Below are 19,282 nucleotides of genomic sequence, written 5' to 3' on the forward strand. Positions count from 1 at the left end.
ATTAGCATTATTTGTGTTTTCAGGATTTTGTGTTTCAGGATTTTGGTCTTTCAGGATTTTTGTCTTTCAGTCTATAGTTTTCAGGATTTTGATTTTCAGGCTTATAGTGTTTCAGGCTTCTGATAGGGAACCATATATATATATATATATATATATATATATATATATATATATATATATATATATATATATATATATATACATACATACATAACAATCAGTAAGTAAAATGGGCAGAAATTGCATACTTTTTTCCTGAGGTTTGTGGGAAGGGGAAAGATAAGGAGATAGGTATTTGTAGTTTTATTAGCCATTACAGGTGGAAAGAGTAGAGGTGAGCTGCATATGATGAGGGACTAGGTGTAGTAGGTCAGAGTAAGAGGAGGGAGAAGCTGGGTGACTTGTGTATTTTGTGAGAACAGGGATAAAGACAAGGAAAATTGAATTAGCCAAGGTTGGCAGAGGGGAGGTATGGGAAGTGTTCTGAATAAGGATGGTGAAGGGAAGAAGGCCCGAACTAGTAGTCTGAACACACTGGAGCATAAGAAGGAGGAGGGTTGATGTGCAGAAACAGCTGCTGGGAGGGATGGATAAAATTACTTGATGTACCAGTAAACAAATTACATACAGTAATAGCATAGAGATGACTTGCATGTTGCAGTCGTCAGCTTGAAAGGAGTCTTCCCTTGTGGCTAAGAGTAGAGTGCTGTTGGTAGCAACACAAATGTAGGGCTCTTTTAATAGTAATAGTACAGGAATGACTTGTATGTTGCAGTCATCAACTTGAAAGGAGTCTTGCCTTGTGGCTAAGAATAGACTATTAGTAGCAGCAGAAATGTAGTGCTCTTTTACCTCACAGCAGTCCACACATCACCAATGGAGAGAAGATGGAGTTCTACTAGATCTAGGGGCAGAGATATTATCAAGAAAAATATGTACATTGCCAAAAATTAATCTAAAGCCCTTTTTAAAAATATCAAAGGAGAAGGTTGAGGGGTGGAAAAAACTGATGCTACCCTTTTTAGCTCATATCAAAGTCATTAAAATATTTTGTTTACCAAAGTAACCTTTGTTTTGTCCATCATATTTCTTTTTGTGATAAAACCGCTTTCCTTGGAAAAATTCAAAAAAAATATTATGAATTATATTTCAGACAGAAAATGTACAGAATATACAAAACGCCATTTTGATCACTCAGGCCTTTTTAGCTAGAGCTGTTCTGACTTCATTATGGGTGTCAGTAGAGATACAAGTGATTAACTTCTACTGGTTGCTGGTACATATTGATGGAGGGAATCAGATTTGGGATCTTGATGGGAGAAAGAGTGAGAATTTAAAGATACTTTGTAAAAGAAAGAAAGAATAAAATTATTTTGCTTCGGAGAGGATGTGGAATAATGCAGATTTCCACATATGCAATGCACCTGCACTCTGGAAAGAAATGGGTTGGGACTTATTAGACACCAAAACTGCCACTTTTATGTCTTTTTAGAGTAGTTGGAACACAATAAGCCGTGTGTTATGTTTTGTTAGTATTTCCAATGTATAGGTTCATAGGCTCATAGGTGAATATTATAGCAATAACCCACGCCTGGGTGTGGGTAATGCTGGATTTACCCACTGTTGGCTTGGTTTGGTCATGAGGGTGAAGTCCGAGGGACCAAACAAAGCCAACCGTGGGTAAATCCAGCATTACCCACACCCAGAAGTGGTTATTATTATACAATGACATTATTTAAGAAAAAAAATAATAATTTTCTTAAATAATGGCATTGTATAATGCCTCCTTGCTACCCTTCCGCAGCAGACTGTCTGGTATTCTGTGGCAGTTCTGATGTACTGCGCATGCGTATGCCTACACAGTACATTAGATCTGTGGGCAAAAGCAATGGAGAAAGCAAGATCTCCATTGCTTTTTACTGTTTTACTATGTTAAATGGGTTTAACATAGCGAGACAGGTTTAAAAAAAGCAACAGAGAATCTCCGTTGCTTATTTTAAAGCTGTCTCGCTATGTTAAACCGATTTAACATAGCGAGACAGGTTTACAAAAAAAGCAACGGAGAAAGCAAGATCTCCGTTGCTTTTTACACACTGTCTCGCTATGTTAAAGGAGTTTAATATAGCGAGACAGTATTTTAAAAAAGACTTTTACTAATGGAAAAAGTCCGGGCCACCGGACCTTTTTCCATTAGTATAAGTCGATTTACAACGTGCACACTGACCAATCAGCGTGCACGATTTGGAATATTAATGGGGGGTCATGGTATAATAGGCTAACTGCACTGAGGGGCATTTGTAGCATAGGCAATAACCTGTGGTTGGAATCAAACCTTGTGCCTAGTCTCTATAAAGTAAAAACCTTAACCATTATGCCAGACTCAGCCTTTTGTTCCAGGAAGATCCCCCCCCCCCTTATAATATAGCACCCACAACCTCATTAAATCTTAAAGCTGTATTACCAAAAAGACAGTATCCATGAGGCAAAGTAGTTGTTATATATGCAGTTTTAACAGTTTGTTCACTGGATGGTAATGATTCTGTTAGAAGAGATAGGTGATGCTAAACATCCCTCTTGGCATGAGACACTGGGAATTGGTAGTGACACCTTGGAGGGATTTCAGTGTTGTTCATGTAGTCGCCTTTTACACATTCTAAGATGATACATCAGTAACAACACTCCCTTCTCTGGCTTTACAACAGGTGGATGTGGTATCCAGCTAGTGTTGACAATGTGAGTCTTTAGAGGAAGAGTATTTTCACATGTTATGAGGTTGTAAGTCAAGCGAGCATATATAGGAGATCGGACAGGAGCATGCATCTTGTGCCCTGCAGCTACCTCTTCCAGGTTTGGGCTTAGAAGCATTAGATCTAGCTTTATCACAGCTTCAAATCACTTGATTTAGACTGCTTTCACTGATCATGGCTGTGATTAAATTTAGTGACTGGAATTCAAACCCGGTCAGCTTTATTACCAAGCTTTTTACATGTGAGCATAAGGTGTGGTTCCAGGTTAATAAGCATCTGAATTCAAGGGATATTTGGTCTATTTTATGTTCTCTGTCAGTAATTCTTTGTGACTACACTGAACCAAACTTATGTTTTTCAGCATGTTGCTTGTAGATGATATTTGTCTTGAGGTATTAGACGTTAAAGGATGGTCAAATTTGCTGTAGAATAAACAATTTTCATGGAGGTTATTATTTCATCTGCTGATTCTAACAAATGTGCTGTTCTTTGTGTTCTCTGTTTCTTTGAATAAAACTTGAGTGTATTTGTTTATTTCATGTATGGTAACATTGTTTGTTATATGTATTCTCTCTATTCTATTCATCTTCTTTCGGCTTCCAGTTAGGGGTTGCCACAGCGGATCATCTGTTAACATTTCTTCCTGTCCTCTGCATCTTTCTCTGTCACACCAACCACCTGCATGTGTCCTCTCACCACATCCATAAACCTTATCTTAGGCCTTCCTCTTTTCCTGTTACCTGGCAGCTTCATCCTTAGCATCTTTTTCCCAATATACTCAGCATCCCTCCTCAGTACATGTCCAAACCAATGTAATCTTGCCTCTCTGGCTTTGTCTCCAAACCTTCCAACCTGGGCTGACCCTCTAATATACTTATTCCTAATCCTGTCCATCCTCGTCACACCCAGTGCAAATCTTAACATCTTCAACTCTGCCACGTCAAGCTCTGACTCCTGCCTTTTTGTCAATGCCACTGTCTCCAACCCATATAACATAGCTGGTATCACTACCCTCTTGTAGATCTTCCCTTTCACTCTTACTGGTACTAGTCTGTCACAAATCACCCCTGACACTCTTCTCCACCCAATCCCTCCTGCCTGTACACTCTTCTTCACCTCTCTTCCACACTCACCATTACTCTGAACTACTGATCCCAAGTATTTAAACTCATCCACCTTCGCCACCTCTACTCCTTGCATCCTCACCATTCCTCTATCCTCCCTCTCATTCACACACATATATTCTGTCTTAGTCCTGCTGACCTTCATTCCTCTTCTCTCTAGAACATATCTCCATCTCTCCAGGGTCTCCTCCACCTGTTCCCTACTCTCACTACAGATCATAATGTCATCTGCAAACATCATAGTCCACGGGGACTCCTGTCTGATCCCGTCTGTCAACCTGTCCATCACTATTGCAAATAAGAAAAGGCTCAGAGCTGATCCTTGATGTAATCCCACCTCCACCTTAAACAGATCCATCACTCCCGGCTTCATCATACAATACCACACCTCCTCTCTAGGCACCCTGTCATATGCTTTTGTTAAGTCTACAAAAACACAATGCAATTCTTTCTGACCTTCTCTGTACTTCTCCATCAACACTCTCAGAGCAAACATTGCATCTGTAGTGCTCTTTCCAGGCATGAAACCATACTGCTGATCACTAATCATCACGTCCCTTCTTAACCTAGCTTCCACTACTCTTTCCCATAACTACATACTGTGACTGATCAATTTAATCCCTCTGTAGTTACTACAGCTTTGCACATCACCCTTATTCTTAAAAATCGGTACCAAAACACTTTTTCTCCATTCCTCAGGCATCCTCTCACTTTCCAAGATTTCATTAAACAATCTGGTTAGAAACTCCACTGCCATTTCACCTAAACACCTCCATGCTTCCACAGATATGTCATCTGGACCAACAGCCTTTCCATTCTTCATCCTCTTCATAAGCTATCCTTACTTCCTCCTTGCTAACCCATTGCACTTCATGATTCACTATCCACACATCATCCAACCTTCTCTCCCTCTCATTCTCTTTATTTATCAACCCCTCAAAGTACTCTTCCCATCTGCTCAACACACTCTCCTCACTTGTGAGTATGTTTCCCTCATTATCCTTTATCACCTTTACCTGCTGCACATTTTTCCTAGTTCGGTCTCTCTGTCTAGCCAATCGGTACAGGTCCTTTTCTCCCTCCTTAGTGTCCAACCTTTCATACAACTCTTCATATGCCTTATCCTTAGCCTTCACCACCTCTCTCTTTGCCATGCACCTCATCTCCTTATACTTCTGTCTACTTTCTTCATTTCTCTGACAATCCCACTTCTTCTTTGCCAACCTCTTTCTCTGTATACTCTCCTGTACTTCCTCGTTTGTTATTCTGGAGTAATTTTTTTCTAATTGCCATAAAGCATGTCCCTCTCTTGTTTGGTTATTCATGAAGTTTGTATAAAAAATAATTACAGATGTAACTGCTGTTCTAAGGGGAGAACAACATACTGCTGGTTCTTTGCCAAGAATCACAGGAAAAAAATGATTAACCCCCTATCAGTCATGATCAAAATGGGCCAGATTCCAAAAGACTTTTTGTGTAAATCATTTAGTCCATTTGAAAGCTTATCTATAATGCGGCCTTATAACAGAGAAAGTAACGTTACTGAAAGCAAGTCTTTTAGAATCAAGCCAGGTGTTAGCATGCAGATACTCCCCTGACCAATGATGACAAGTTGCAGTATTACAGACTTACAAATTGTGACTCACATTGGACTCAAATAATTTTACGCCCATCAGTCTGACCAGTAGTGTATGAAAAATCATATAATCATAATGGAGCTTATCCAAAAAAGATACAATCACCTACTTCTCTTCAGTATTGAAAAGTACGGATGTGTTAAAAGAAGACTTTTTAATCATTTGTATTTATTTCAAGAGGTTAATAAAATTTTTTGAAAGGACTGCAGTGCCTGATACTACTCTTGATCTTGCTAAGGCTTAAAACGTCATTCCACATAAAGGAATAGTTGGCAAATTAAGAGCAACAAACATCAATCCTTTCATATTTAATTCAATAAAACAATAATCAAGCAACAAGACACAACAAGTCATAGCAGAGGGCTATCTGTCTATCATAAAAGGGTTACTAATGGTTTCCCAGAGGGGCCGCTTATTTTTTAGCCTAGTCTTCCCATACATAAAAGTAGAAAATGGTTCATGAAGAACCAGATTTGCTGATGACTTTAAACCATGTCCTATAATTATTCAATAAAATGCTGAAATTTTTAAAGATAGACTGCAGAAAATACACACTTGGTAAGTAATAACGACATTGCCTTCAATGCCAATAAATATAGCATCATAAGTCATACAAAAAAGACATAAATCACGATTACAAAACAAATGGCCCAAACATAAAAAGGTATCACCCTTAAATATGTACAGACAGTGGTAGGCAGCAATTTAAATTATGTCCAGAGTGCATCTACCAAAGTCATAAAAAGCGCATTCTTTAGCTGATCTACTTTTAAAGGGCCTGTCATATTAGTCCCTGAAAACTATTCAACACATTATGCCTCATTGATGCAACTTAACTTTGAATATAATGCTGAAGTCTGTCACCTTCAAAAAATCCACCCAAAATAAAATATAAATATACACTTATAGGTTCATAGGTTCATAGGTTCATACTAGGCTATCTGCCCGAGGGCATTTACAAGCCTAGCCCATAGTTTTGTGGCTTACGCCACCCCTTTAGTATGGGGAACTATACCCATTATTTTGCTGTGCCTCTGTTGAGCAGTGACACTGAGGTAATCCCTGGGATATATCTGCGATCTCCCATCCATTGGTCAAGATTTCTCTTGAACAAGGCCAGCGAGGTGCTCTGCCTCACATATACCGGGATTTTATTCCACAGCAAAAAAAAATGGTGATCTCAGTAATCTCAGTTAGGTCACAGAAATCTCAGTAGAATCACTAAACAAGAAGACAGAATCTCTTTAGTAGTCCATCAATTTTATCGTAGCCATAAATACAATTCCAGACATGCAAATTTCTGTCTTCAGTACATTTTAGGAAGAATCAATACAAAATGCACACTACTGAAAATGCAAGCTTTTCAGGAATCATCGATCTGTCGGTGTGTCTTCCTGGTTTCAAAGGAAATGTCTGATCTGAATCTATTTGAAACTGTAGCCCTGGAACTTGCTGCTGGGGAGCTAAATCAAAATCAGGAAGACTAACACCAAAAATAAATATCAATAACAGCAAAGGTGTGACTGAAATCCCTGTATCCTCTGACAGCCATCCGCCAATCAAAACAATGCAGTGTCCTGCATGTGTTAAGTGATTATTGTGTCTGCTTGGATCTACCTAATACTTCTGTTAATGTAAATGGAAGCTTATCCTGCAGTGGATAAGTGTGGAACTTCCAAGACTGCTGGATAAGTTCCCCTTTACATGCAGAAGTTACTTACTAACTTCTTTCAGAGATCATATTGATCTATGTACAGTAAGTATTAGCAAGGGGTTATGGCAGTCAGCCTTTTTGAAGAATATTAGTTCATAAGCCTCAGTAGCAAACCTATAAACCTTAAAAAACATTCATATCAACCATATAAGGTTGCAAAATAGAGGTCTGGTCCACACCCTCCTGCAGCTTATACATATTAATGCTGAGATCAATGTACTGCAGAGTAAGGAAGCCATATCTGTGCTAATAAAGGGATAAATACTTAACTTCAGTCATTATGCTTCTGTTGGAGGGAATAAAGCACATTCTCCAAATATCCTGCTAAGAATTTGCAAGTGTAATATTATTTGGGCTATCTAAAAACCTGTTGGAACATTGCTAGAAAGCTTATTATCCTTTCTAGATGCTTCTTATTCTGTTCCTATTTGATGCAAGCAAGCATGAAACGGGTATACTAGTTAAGTAAACCAACGTTGCACAATTGGCTGTCTTATAGTCGATTCTTGAAGATGGAGTATTTCAAGACCTTTGTGATGTTGTTGAAGTGCCTCTTGAAATGCATTAAACTTTCTAATCATAGTTTTAAATATTGCACCTAATGGATTCATAGGGGCCAGCTAATATTTAGAGAAAAACAATAACAATGGAAGACTGAGAAACACTTTAGTACAGCAAGTAATACAACATTTGAGTTTGCAGCCAATTCGTATTCTTACTCCAAGTTTCCCATTAGCAGTATCTGATGGCTACTATACTTCTTCATCTTCACTAAAAGATCTCTATCCTGTGACAGCTGTCCGCCTGTCAAAAAAGAAATGCAGTATCTTACATGTGTTAAGTCATTATAGTACCTACTTACCTATGGATCTACTTAATGCTTCAGTTAAGCACCAGTATATAGCATTCTAAATTTTGTTTTAAATAATCTAACAAGAGGGGGTGCTTCTACTGAGTTTCTTTCCATTTCAAGACGTGTCAGGGCTTTGTCTATTAATGAAAATTATGGTACTCCTGTATTTATTACCAAGGGTGTGGTGTCTTTCTTCACTAATGTCAATGGGCCCAAACTGTACCCCTTTATTGACTAGTGTACATATTGGTAAAAAAACACAAATATTGACTGTAACACTGTTAAAGGTGGAAGTCCTTTGCGCCAACACACAAAGTTAATTTATTCCAATAGGTAAAATAACCAGTAATATAAAGAAACCCCGATAGTATGCAGTCCACGTATTGTCCGTGTTAAAATATTATCTTGTAATTACTCACAGACAAAATAAAGTTCGAGTAAAAATGTAAATAAAAAAAACAGACCTGGGTTCCAGTTAGAAAAATGGTAGAAATAAGTCCGTTTAACCGTATGTGCACTTCATTGAATTCCTATTCAGGATGGCCGGCCCTGGTAGCGATGTTGTTGCTAATCCAATGCTGTTAGCGTAAGCACACAATAGTTGAAAAGGAAATTAATACAAAAGTATAATCCAAGCAGTGAAGAAAGTTTCCGTGGCAAAATGAACCTAACAGCCACTGAGTACAATCCGGCGAACTGTCCGCCAAAAGCTGTAAATGTAGGCAGACTGACAAACCAAGTCCGCCCAAGCTTTGGTGCAAAATCTGCAATGTTCTTCACGAACCCAGTCTGGCTGAAATAACAATAAAATGGAGCAAAATGAAGCCCAAATAAATGGGCTTTCTCAATCCAAAAGGCACAGGAGCAAACTAACACAATGATGTTAAACGCAAACACGCGTTTTTCGTTCAGATGTGTATCTGAACTTCTTCAGACAAAACGCTGACTAGTTCGCCAGTTAGGATTTAAATACATTTGTTTAATCATGTGATTTAACCTAATAAAGTGCACTTAACATTACAATATTCCTACACTTGTTTGTATGAGTATATTTCAGTGTTGGACATTATGAGGTTTAAATGTTACCCAACGACCTACCCTAATAAAAATGTTGAGCCCTAAATTTTATTAATATTTAAATAAAATCAATTTTAATAAACAATAAAGATAAAAGATAAAACATTTATTATTTAAAATTTAAAATTCAAACATCCTACTCCCTTGAGCATATTTTAAATATTTTAAATATTTTAAATATATTTAAAATGATACATAGCTTATAAATATTAAATAGAATAATATTCTCTATATTAATGAATTATTAAGTTATTAAATTATTAAATAGACAGTTCATAGTGGACAAGTTATGACATTATGGCATATAAATAAATATTATTACCTTAAATGTCTATAAAGTAAGTTCTATGTATATAAAATTTAATGTTCAAATAGTTGCAAAATTTTCAGGCAATTTTTTGAACAATAATGTTTTTAAATGGATTTTACTGGAAAATAAACATCAGGTGCATGATTGATAATTTAATGTATGTTATTTTGCACAAATCATGGGACAATATTTTTAGCTTTAAAATCTATAAAATATATAAAAACATATATATATAAAAAATATATATATATAAAAAATAAACTAAATCTATATGTATAGGTTTTATATGCATAAAATCTAGTATTCAATAAATTTCAAAATATTCAAAAATGTTATTAATAAATGTATAATAAATGTATTATTATTAATTTTATTTATGAAAATAGCAATACAATTAAGTGCATAATTAATTAATTAATATATGTTGTTTTCTACAAGTAAATTCTAAATACCTAAATATAAATATTAGTCTATCAAAAATAAATATATTAAATTACTTAAAATTCATTTGTTAAAAATATATTTATTTATTTGATTATATCTACCTAAGGTTTTTCTAAGATTCTTAAAGTCGGTGTCCCATTATAGGTAATTTAAAAACTTCTATTCATCTCAGCAAGTTTTTCATTTTTAATACACATGCAATGGAACAAAGTTCGTTAAGTCCTGGTTCTTTATATGCTGCTAGGCGTAGTTGCCATGCCAATTTATGTTTTTCCAATTCTAGTTTTGAAAAAGTGTCAGTTATGTAATCACACTGGTTTATTTTGTTTAAAATTTGGTTGATTACCATAAATTTAAAATTGTGACTTGTATTCGAATTGCAATGTCTAGCTAGAGCATTTTCCTCTTTGTTCTTTCTGATTGCATATGTATGTTCATAGATTCTATCCCTTAGACGTCTATCCATTTTTCCAATATAAAAACATTCACATTGTGTACATCGAGCAAGATAGACAATAGCTTTAGAGTTACAATCATATGAACCATGAACAAAGAACTTGTCTCTTCTTATAGTAAACATTTCTGACTCATCAATGTAACAACAGTATCTACACACCCCACATTTGTGGGTACCCCTGTTGCTTTTCTTAATGTTACATTTCTGTTCTAATAATTTTTTCATATTTGTGCCCCGTCTATATGTAACTACAGGACCAAAATTTATCACTTTTGCAAGGTCTTTATCTGATGTTAACCAGTACCAGTATTTTCTCAGTACTTTACATATTTCCAAGGCTTCTGGACAATATGTAAAGGTGAATGCAATGGTGTAGTTTTGTACTTTATCTATTTTTTCTACATTTACTTCTTGGTGGGATGTATAAGACTCAATTAAGGTCAATTCAGTACCCTCACTTGGTGTTACATTGAGTATATGTGTTGCATTTCCAGGACTTCCATGTAAGATTGCTGTATATATTCCAGTTTTTCTTTTATTAATTACTTCTTTGAATATTTCATCTAAAAATTCTGATGGATATCCTCTACTATAGAATTTGTGGTACAGTGAGTTGCATTCATTCTCAAAGTCCTTTTCTAGGGTGACCATCCTAGCCCTAACAAGCTAACCCTTGACTACTGATTTTTTCTGGTGGCTAGGATGGGCACTTGTATAATGAAGAAAAGTATTCGAATAAGTACTCTTTCTATAAATTTTTGCTATATAACCTTCTGTACCCTTGCTAAGTTCTACGTCTAAGAAATTGATTGTGTTATCTTGGTAATTTTTTGTGAATTTTAAAAATGAAGAAGTTGCATTGAAGAAATCAACTAATTGATCTGCTTGTTCTTGTTCTCCTTTTAAAAGGATAAAAATATCATCTAAAAATCTTTTATATGTAAATATAATTCCATTCCATTGGCTATTAAAGATATGGTTTGTCTCCCAGTAGGCCATGACTAAATTTGCAAAACTTGAGCCTACTGGTGACCCCATGGCGACCCCTATTTTTTGTATGTACAATTCATTTTCAAAAGACACAAAGTTATATTTCAAAATTATGTCTAAAAGTTGTTCTACCACTAAACATTCATTAGTGGTGGCGCCTTTTGATCTAATAAAATCTACAACCCATTCTGTACCTAGATCATGAGGTATGCAAGAATAAAGATCAATAACATCCACAGTTAAGAAGTTGTATTTAGTATCAAATGTTATATTTTGTATCTCTTCCAAAAATGACCATGAATCCTTAAGGATGTGTTTTTCTTTACATACATAATTTTTCAATACAGAATCTACTAGTTTGGCACATGCATATGTCATGGATTGTCTAGCATCCACTAGCGCCCTAAATGGTGGATTAAATAGGTCCTTGTGAAGTTTAGGAATACCAAGAATTTTTGGTATTCTGGGTGTTAGCATAGTTAAATATTGTTTTTGACTATTGTCTATTAATCCATCCAAGAACATGTCATTAATAAAGGTTTTTATACTAGTAAATGCTTTATTCAGCTGATTTTTGCTTGAACCCTCATATGTGTCCTTTTCTAAAACTCTTGTCATAATGTTTGAGTAATCTGTATTATACATTAATACCAGGCCTCCACCTTTGTCTGGCTTCATTAGTCTAAGTGGAAGACTTCTAAGTTGTTTTAGCAGTTCTGTTTCATCCTTTGACATATTAGATTTATATTTTCCTTTTTTGTTTCCTGTTAAACGAAAACGAACAAACAACCACAGTTAAAGAGAACATACAACACCCGCAGCAACAACAAATTTCAGGCCTAAAACTGTATGAAATCTTAACTAATGAAGAGGGTGATTTTAAAATCTACAATTATACCGAATGTGTTATAGATCAAACCCTAGTGGAACTATTTTCCAAAGGGTTGACATTTGTACCCTCAAAGAGATGTGATATAGCAGAATTATTGATAGATTTTAAATTATTCATCCGCAAACTTAACTTAAACATATTGTTAGGTAATACTAGTATAAATGAGAATGAACTAAGGGTAGCAAGTACATATAATCCACCGCAGAATGCTGCTTTATTCATGTATGAACAATTATGTGAAAATGAATTCAGACACATAACAGGAAACAAAAAAGGAAAATATAAATCTAGTATGTCAAAGGATGAAACAGAACTGCTAAAACAACTTAGAAGTCTTCCACTTAGACTAATGAAGCCAGACAAAGGTGGAGGCCTGGTAGTAATGTATAATACAGATTACTCAAACATTATGACAAGAGTTTTAGAAAAGGACACATATGAGGGTTCAAGCAAAAACCAGCTGAATAAAGCATTCACTAGTATAAAAACCTTTATTAATGACATGTTCTTGGATGGATTAATAGACAATAGTCAAAAACAATATTTAACTATGCTAACACCCAGAATACCAAAAATTTTTGGTATTCCTAAACTTCACAAGGACCTATTTAATCCACCATTTAGGGCGCTAGTGGATGCTAGACAATCCATGACATATGCATGTGCCAAACTAGTAGATTCTGTATTGAAAAATTATGTATGTAAAGAAAAACACATCCTTAAGGATTCATGGTCATTTTTGGAAGAGATACAAAATATAACATTTGATACTAAATACAACTTCTTAACTGTGGATGTTATTGATCTTTATTCTTGCATACCTCATGATCTAGGTACAGAATGGGTTGTAGATTTTATTAGATCAAAAGGCGCCACCACTAATGAATGTTTAGTGGTAGAACAACTTTTAGACATAATTTTGAAATATAACTTTGTGTCTTTTGAAAATGAATTGTACATACAAAAAATAGGGGTCGCCATGGGGTCACCAGTAGGCTCAAGTTTTGCAAATTTAGTCATGGCCTACTGGGAGACAAACCATATCTTTAATAGCCAATGGAATGGAATTATATTTACATATAAAAGATTTTTAGACGATATTTTTATCCTTTTAAAAGGAGAACAAGAACAAGCAGATCAATTAGTTGATTTCTTCAATGCAACTTCTTCATTTTTAAAATTCACAAAACATTACCAAGATAACACAATCAATTTCTTAGACGTAGAACTTAGCAAGGGTACAGAAGGTTATATAGCAAAAATTTATAGAAAGAGTACTTATTCGAATACTTTTCTTCATTATACAAGTGCCCATCCTAGCCACCAGAAAAAATCAGTAGTCAAGGGTTAGCTTGTTAGGGCGGCTAGGATGGTCACCCTAGAAAAGGACTTTGAGAATGAATGCAACTCACTGTACCACAAATTCTATAGTAGAGGATATCCATCAGAATTTTTAGATGAAATATTCAAAGAAGTAATTAATAAAAGAAAAACTGGAATATATACAGCAATCTTACATGGAAGTCCTGGAAATGCAACACATATACTCAATGTAACACCAAGTGAGGGTACTGAATTGACCTTAATTGAGTCTTATACATCCCACCAAGAAGTAAATGTAGAAAAAATAGATAAAGTACAAAACTACACCATTGCATTCACCTTTACATATTGTCCAGAAGCCTTGGAAATATGTAAAGTACTGAGAAAATACTGGTACTGGTTAACATCAGATAAAGACCTTGCAAAAGTGATAAATTTTGGTCCTTTAGTTACATATAGACGGGGCACAAATATGAAAAAATTAGAACAGAAATGTAACATTAAGAAAAGCAACAGGGTACCCACAAATGTGGGGTGTGTAGATACTGTTGTTACATTGATGAGTCAGAAATGTTTACTATAAGAAGAGACAAGTTCTTTGTTCATGGTTCATATGATTGTAACTCTAAAGCTATTGTCTATCTTGCTCGATGTACACAATGTGAATGTTTTTATATTGGAAAAATGGATAGACGTCTAAGGGATAGAATCTATGAACATACATATGCAATCAGAAAGAACAAAGAGGAAAATGCTCTAGCTAGACATTGCAATTCGAATACAAGTCACAATTTTAAATTTATGGTAATCAACCAAATTTTAAACAAAATAAACCAGTGTGATTACATAACTGACACTTTTTCAAAACTAGAATTGGAAAAACATGAATTGGCATGGCAACTACGCCTAGCAGCATATAGAGAACCAGGACTTAACGAACTTTGTTCCATTGCATGTGTATTAAAAATGAAAAACTTGCTGAGATGAATAGAAGTTTCTAAATTACCTATAATGGGACACCGACTTTAAGAATCTTAGAAAAACCTTAGGTAGATATAATCAAATAAATAAATATATTTTTAACAAATGAATTTTAAGTAATTTAATATATCTATTTTTGATAGACTAATATTTATATTTAGGTATTTAGAATTTACTTGTAGAAAACAACATATATTAATTAATTAATTATGCACTTAATTGTATTGCTATTTTCATAAATAAAATTAATAATAATACATTTATTATACATTTATTAATAACATTTTTGAATATTTTGAAATTTATTGAATACTAGATTTTATGCATATAAAACCTATACATATAGATTTAGTTTATTTTTTATATATATATATATTTTTTATATATATATGTTTTTATATATTTTATAGATTTTAAAGCTAAAAATATTGTCCCATGATTTGTGCAAAATAACATACATTAAATTATCAATCATGCACCTGATGTTTATTTTCCAGTAAAATCCATTTAAAAACATTATTGTTCAAAAAATTGCCTGAAAATTTTGCAACTATTTGAACATTAAATTTTATATACATAGAACTTACTTTATAGACATTTAAGGTAATAATATTTATTTATATGCCATAATGTCATAACTTGTCCACTATGAACTGTCTATTTAATAATTTAATAACTTAATAATTCATTAATATAGAGAATATTATTCTATTTAATATTTATAAGCTATGTATCATTTTAAATATATTTAAAATATTTAAAATATTTAAAATATGCTCAAGGGAGTAGGATGTTTGAATTTTAAATTTTAAATAATAAATGTTTTATCTTTTATCTTTATTGTTTATTAAAATTGATTTTATTTAAATATTAATAAAATTTAGGGCTCAACATTTTTATTAGGGTAGGTTGTTGGGTAACATTTAAACCTCATAATGTCCAACACTGAAATATACTCATACAAACAAGTGTAGGAATATTGTAATGTTAAGTGCACTTTATTAGGTTAAATCACATGATTAAACAAATGTATTTAAATCCTAACTGGCGAACTAGTCAGCGTTTTGTCTGAAGAAGTTCAGATACACATCTGAACGAAAAACGCGTGTTTGCGTTTAACATCATTGTGTTAGTTTGCTCCTGTGCCTTTTGGATTGAGAAAGCCCATTTATTTGGGCTTCATTTTGCTCCATTTTATTGTTATTTCAGCCAGACTGGGTTCGTGAAGAACATTGCAGATTTTGCACCAAAGCTTGGGCGGACTTGGTTCGTCAGTCTGCCTACATTTACAGCTTTTGGCGGACAGTTCGCCGGATTGTACTCAGTGGCTGTTAGGTGCATTTTGCCACGGAAACTTTCTTCACCACTTGGATTATACTTTTGTATTAATTTCCTTTTCAACTATTGTGTGCTTACGCTAACAGCATTGGATTAGCAACAACATCGCTACCAGGGCCGGCCATCCTGAATAGGAATTCAATGAAGTGCACATACGGTTAAACGGACTTATTTCTACCATTTTTCTAACTGGAACCCAGGTCTGTTTTTTTTTATTTACATTTTTACTCGAACTTTATTTTGTCTGTGAGTAATTACAAGATAATATTTTAACACGGACAATACGTGGACTGCATACTATTGGGGTTTCTTTATATTACTGGTTATTTTACCTATTGGAATAAATTAACTTTGTGTGTTGGCGCAAAGGACTTCCACCTTTAACAGTGTTACAGTCAATATTTGTGTTTTTTTACCAGTTTTACAAGTGTGCAATCTTCTTAGTGTACATATTGCATATTTCATTAACAATTTTGGAGATCATTCCTAAATTTTCACTACATTAATTGTATATCAATCAGCATTCCCAGTATCTGGGTGCTATTAAATCTATTAAGATGGAGTAAGTGGCTGATCCCTCAAATGTATTATACAGTCAGTGATTGCAGCAGACCTCTTATATCCAGTCATCCTCCCCATGAGAACCCAAATATGCCCCATCTCAGTAAATTGACAGCACTTACTTCACAAATAAATTAAATGTATTTTTCAGTTTTTTCTACACACAGAAACAGAATTTCAGCCTTTCAAAATGAAGATTGCCATTTGGTTTTAACTATCACATTGAATATTCATAACTGCCCAGACATATGTATCCTAATCATCATGAGCATCTCTAAGAAACGTAAATACAAGATCTACCAACCTATAGGCTGGTAACTTCTCCCAACCATAATTACCAGCTGCTTCCATAGTAAAATAAAATTTATTTTAAAAGCAAGCATTCATTCAGTCTTTAACAAGTGAAGATCTTATGACAGAGAAAAAAAACTCCCATTCCAGGAAGAGAATCATTATGGATGAATCTTGTTCTCTGCAGTTGCAGTTTATTACACTACAGCATTAGATCATTGCCTTTTATGATTTGTGGATGTGAAGTGGAATGTTACAGCTTCCCCTTCATGTCTATCCCTTTGGCTGTCCACATGGTTGCTTTCCTCAACTAGAACATGCAGAAAGTCAGGTACTTATTCTGATAGAAGCTGTCAACATTTTGAACTAACAGTTATTTCAAAATTACTTTAATATAAAGTAGTGGTCTTGATTTTCCTTTAGCACAGCAAAAGCCCACTTTTCCATGAGCTGATTCAAAACATTGAAATCCCACCTTATTTCCCTCCAATATATACTGCTTCCCCGTAGTAGCCCATGTGACCCTGATCACTGCTTCTTTTTTTCTTGCACTGGCAGTGCCGTATAACACTGCAGATCTTGGATGTGTGTTTTTTTCCAGTCTAAGAGCTAAGTAATGAGTTATCTCAGTTAACAGCTTTGCTCATTTTCAGGAATATAGGAATCCAGGTATTCATGGACCTCACCGCACTGCATATTTTATTACTTTCCTGGAGGCTAAAATATATCACTATTTCTTTTTACTTGGTCATCAGTATAATGGTGTAGGGAGGCCACGGTGATACAGTGGTTAGTGTTGCCACCTCACAGCAAGAGTTTCTCTGGTTCGATCCTCAGCTGGGATGCCATCTGCATGTCCTTCCTGTGGTCGCGTGGGTTTCTTCCGGGTGCTCTGGTTTCTGCCCACATCTGACAGACATGCTGTAGGTGGATTGGACATTCTAAATTGGCCCTAGGTGTGAGTGGGTGCATGTGTGTGCCTTCTGTGGAAGGTTGGGTGCCAGGCTGGCAACTCAACACTGTAAAACTCCATTGCCAATCATGAGCGGACAAGGTGATCCACTGTGGTGACCCCTAACCAGCAAAAGCTGAAAGAAGAAGAAGTATAATGGTGTAGATGTTCAGAGAACTCTGTCAAAAATGTTGCATGTATTAATTCTTCTTATAAGTGGATGTCAGCATCATGAAATGTGGAGTGCAACTTGTATAGACTGTCTTGTTCTGATTTAGAACTGTTTGATGTCTGTATCATTTACCTTTGTCCACACTGATTGCAGGAAATTAGTTTCTGTGACAGCTGAAACATTTGGCTATTTTATTCGATTACTTTCAGTATACAAGAGTTGTCTTGGGATGGTTTAGCCCGATAGCCATGTAGTCAGTGCCTGATGCAGAGGTTTTGTTGAGTGTTTCTGAAGACTTCCTTTTGCAGGATTATAGGTAAGAATTAGTTATTCATTCTGTAGACCATTACAAGCCTAACCAAAAACCCTTATTCAGAAGTTCCTCTACTCTCAAGATGGGCAAGACTGGAAAGACTGGGGAAGAATCTGAGGCTGCCCATCCAATTATCTAGGTTTAACTTGAAGGTGGCAAAAGTGCTGTTCTGCTTGACATGTACTGCACGAGCTTGTCCGAGAGGTGAAGGATACATTTGGATATGACCTATCACATCGATGTGTCTTACTTAACTGTTGATGAAGGTTTAGTTACTTTATCCAAGTATTTGAAGGACCATTTGTTTTGTGAATCAATAAGAGTTCAAAGAAGGTTGGTTCTTCCATGGCCAGAATGCTAGGCACAGTTATCCACAGAGGAGTCTAAAAGAGAGAGACCACAGGAAAAGGGATACCAGTCTGTCCCCATAACTAAGATTTTGGGGGACACTGATCTTTCTAGCTATGAATCTCTGAGGTCAGGGATATGTTTAGACAAATGTGTACCAAAAGGTGCTTTATATTCAATAATTGGCCTGATGAGATAATTGGATCTAGTAAAGATACTTTTGAAAATTAGATAAGCCAGTAAGAAGGCTTTCTAAACAGTTGCTAAGATGTGATGGAATGAAGGAATTTTCATCCAGAATGCCTAATTTCATACAAAAGTATCTGACTGGAGGAATATGTCACCTATATTATATGTCAGATTTTTTTTTTTTTACCAAAATTAACAGTGCCACATTTTTTCATATTTTAGTTATAGAGATTATTGTTCTTGTACCAATTGTTACCATGGTTTAACCCATGTTGGAACAATTGTGAGTTAGTGTAATATCAAACAACAACACCCAGACTGCAGTATTCTGCAAATTTATATAAATATAGGCCTGGATTGGTGGCGTGAAGGTCTGAGAAGTAGATGCCAATCAGAAAGGACCAAAAATAGAGCCCTGTAGCACATTACCTGCAATTTTAGCACTTTCAGAAGTGGCATCTGGTACTCTAACCACATAGGTTCTATCAATCTGTTAGGCATCTATCACACAACATAAGGAATTATATTCCTATGTACAGTTCTGTCAATAATGCCCTTTTTTATATGTT

The 19,282-nt window shown here is 35.0% G+C and overlaps 1 protein-coding gene across 2 annotated transcripts in view; it reads left to right on the forward strand.

The window, feature by feature from the left end:
• Positions 1-19,282, forward strand: part of PDE1A (phosphodiesterase 1A) — a 2,023,853-nt gene that overhangs the window by 1,563,456 nt on the left and 441,115 nt on the right. The window lies entirely within an intron of this gene.

The sequence above is a fragment of the Protopterus annectens genome, chromosome 6.part0 (genome assembly GCF_019279795.1).
Source record: "Protopterus annectens isolate FY-2018-M chromosome 6.part0, PAN1.0, whole genome shotgun sequence".
In the NCBI taxonomy this organism is placed as follows: domain Eukaryota; kingdom Metazoa; phylum Chordata; order Ceratodontiformes; family Protopteridae; genus Protopterus; species Protopterus annectens.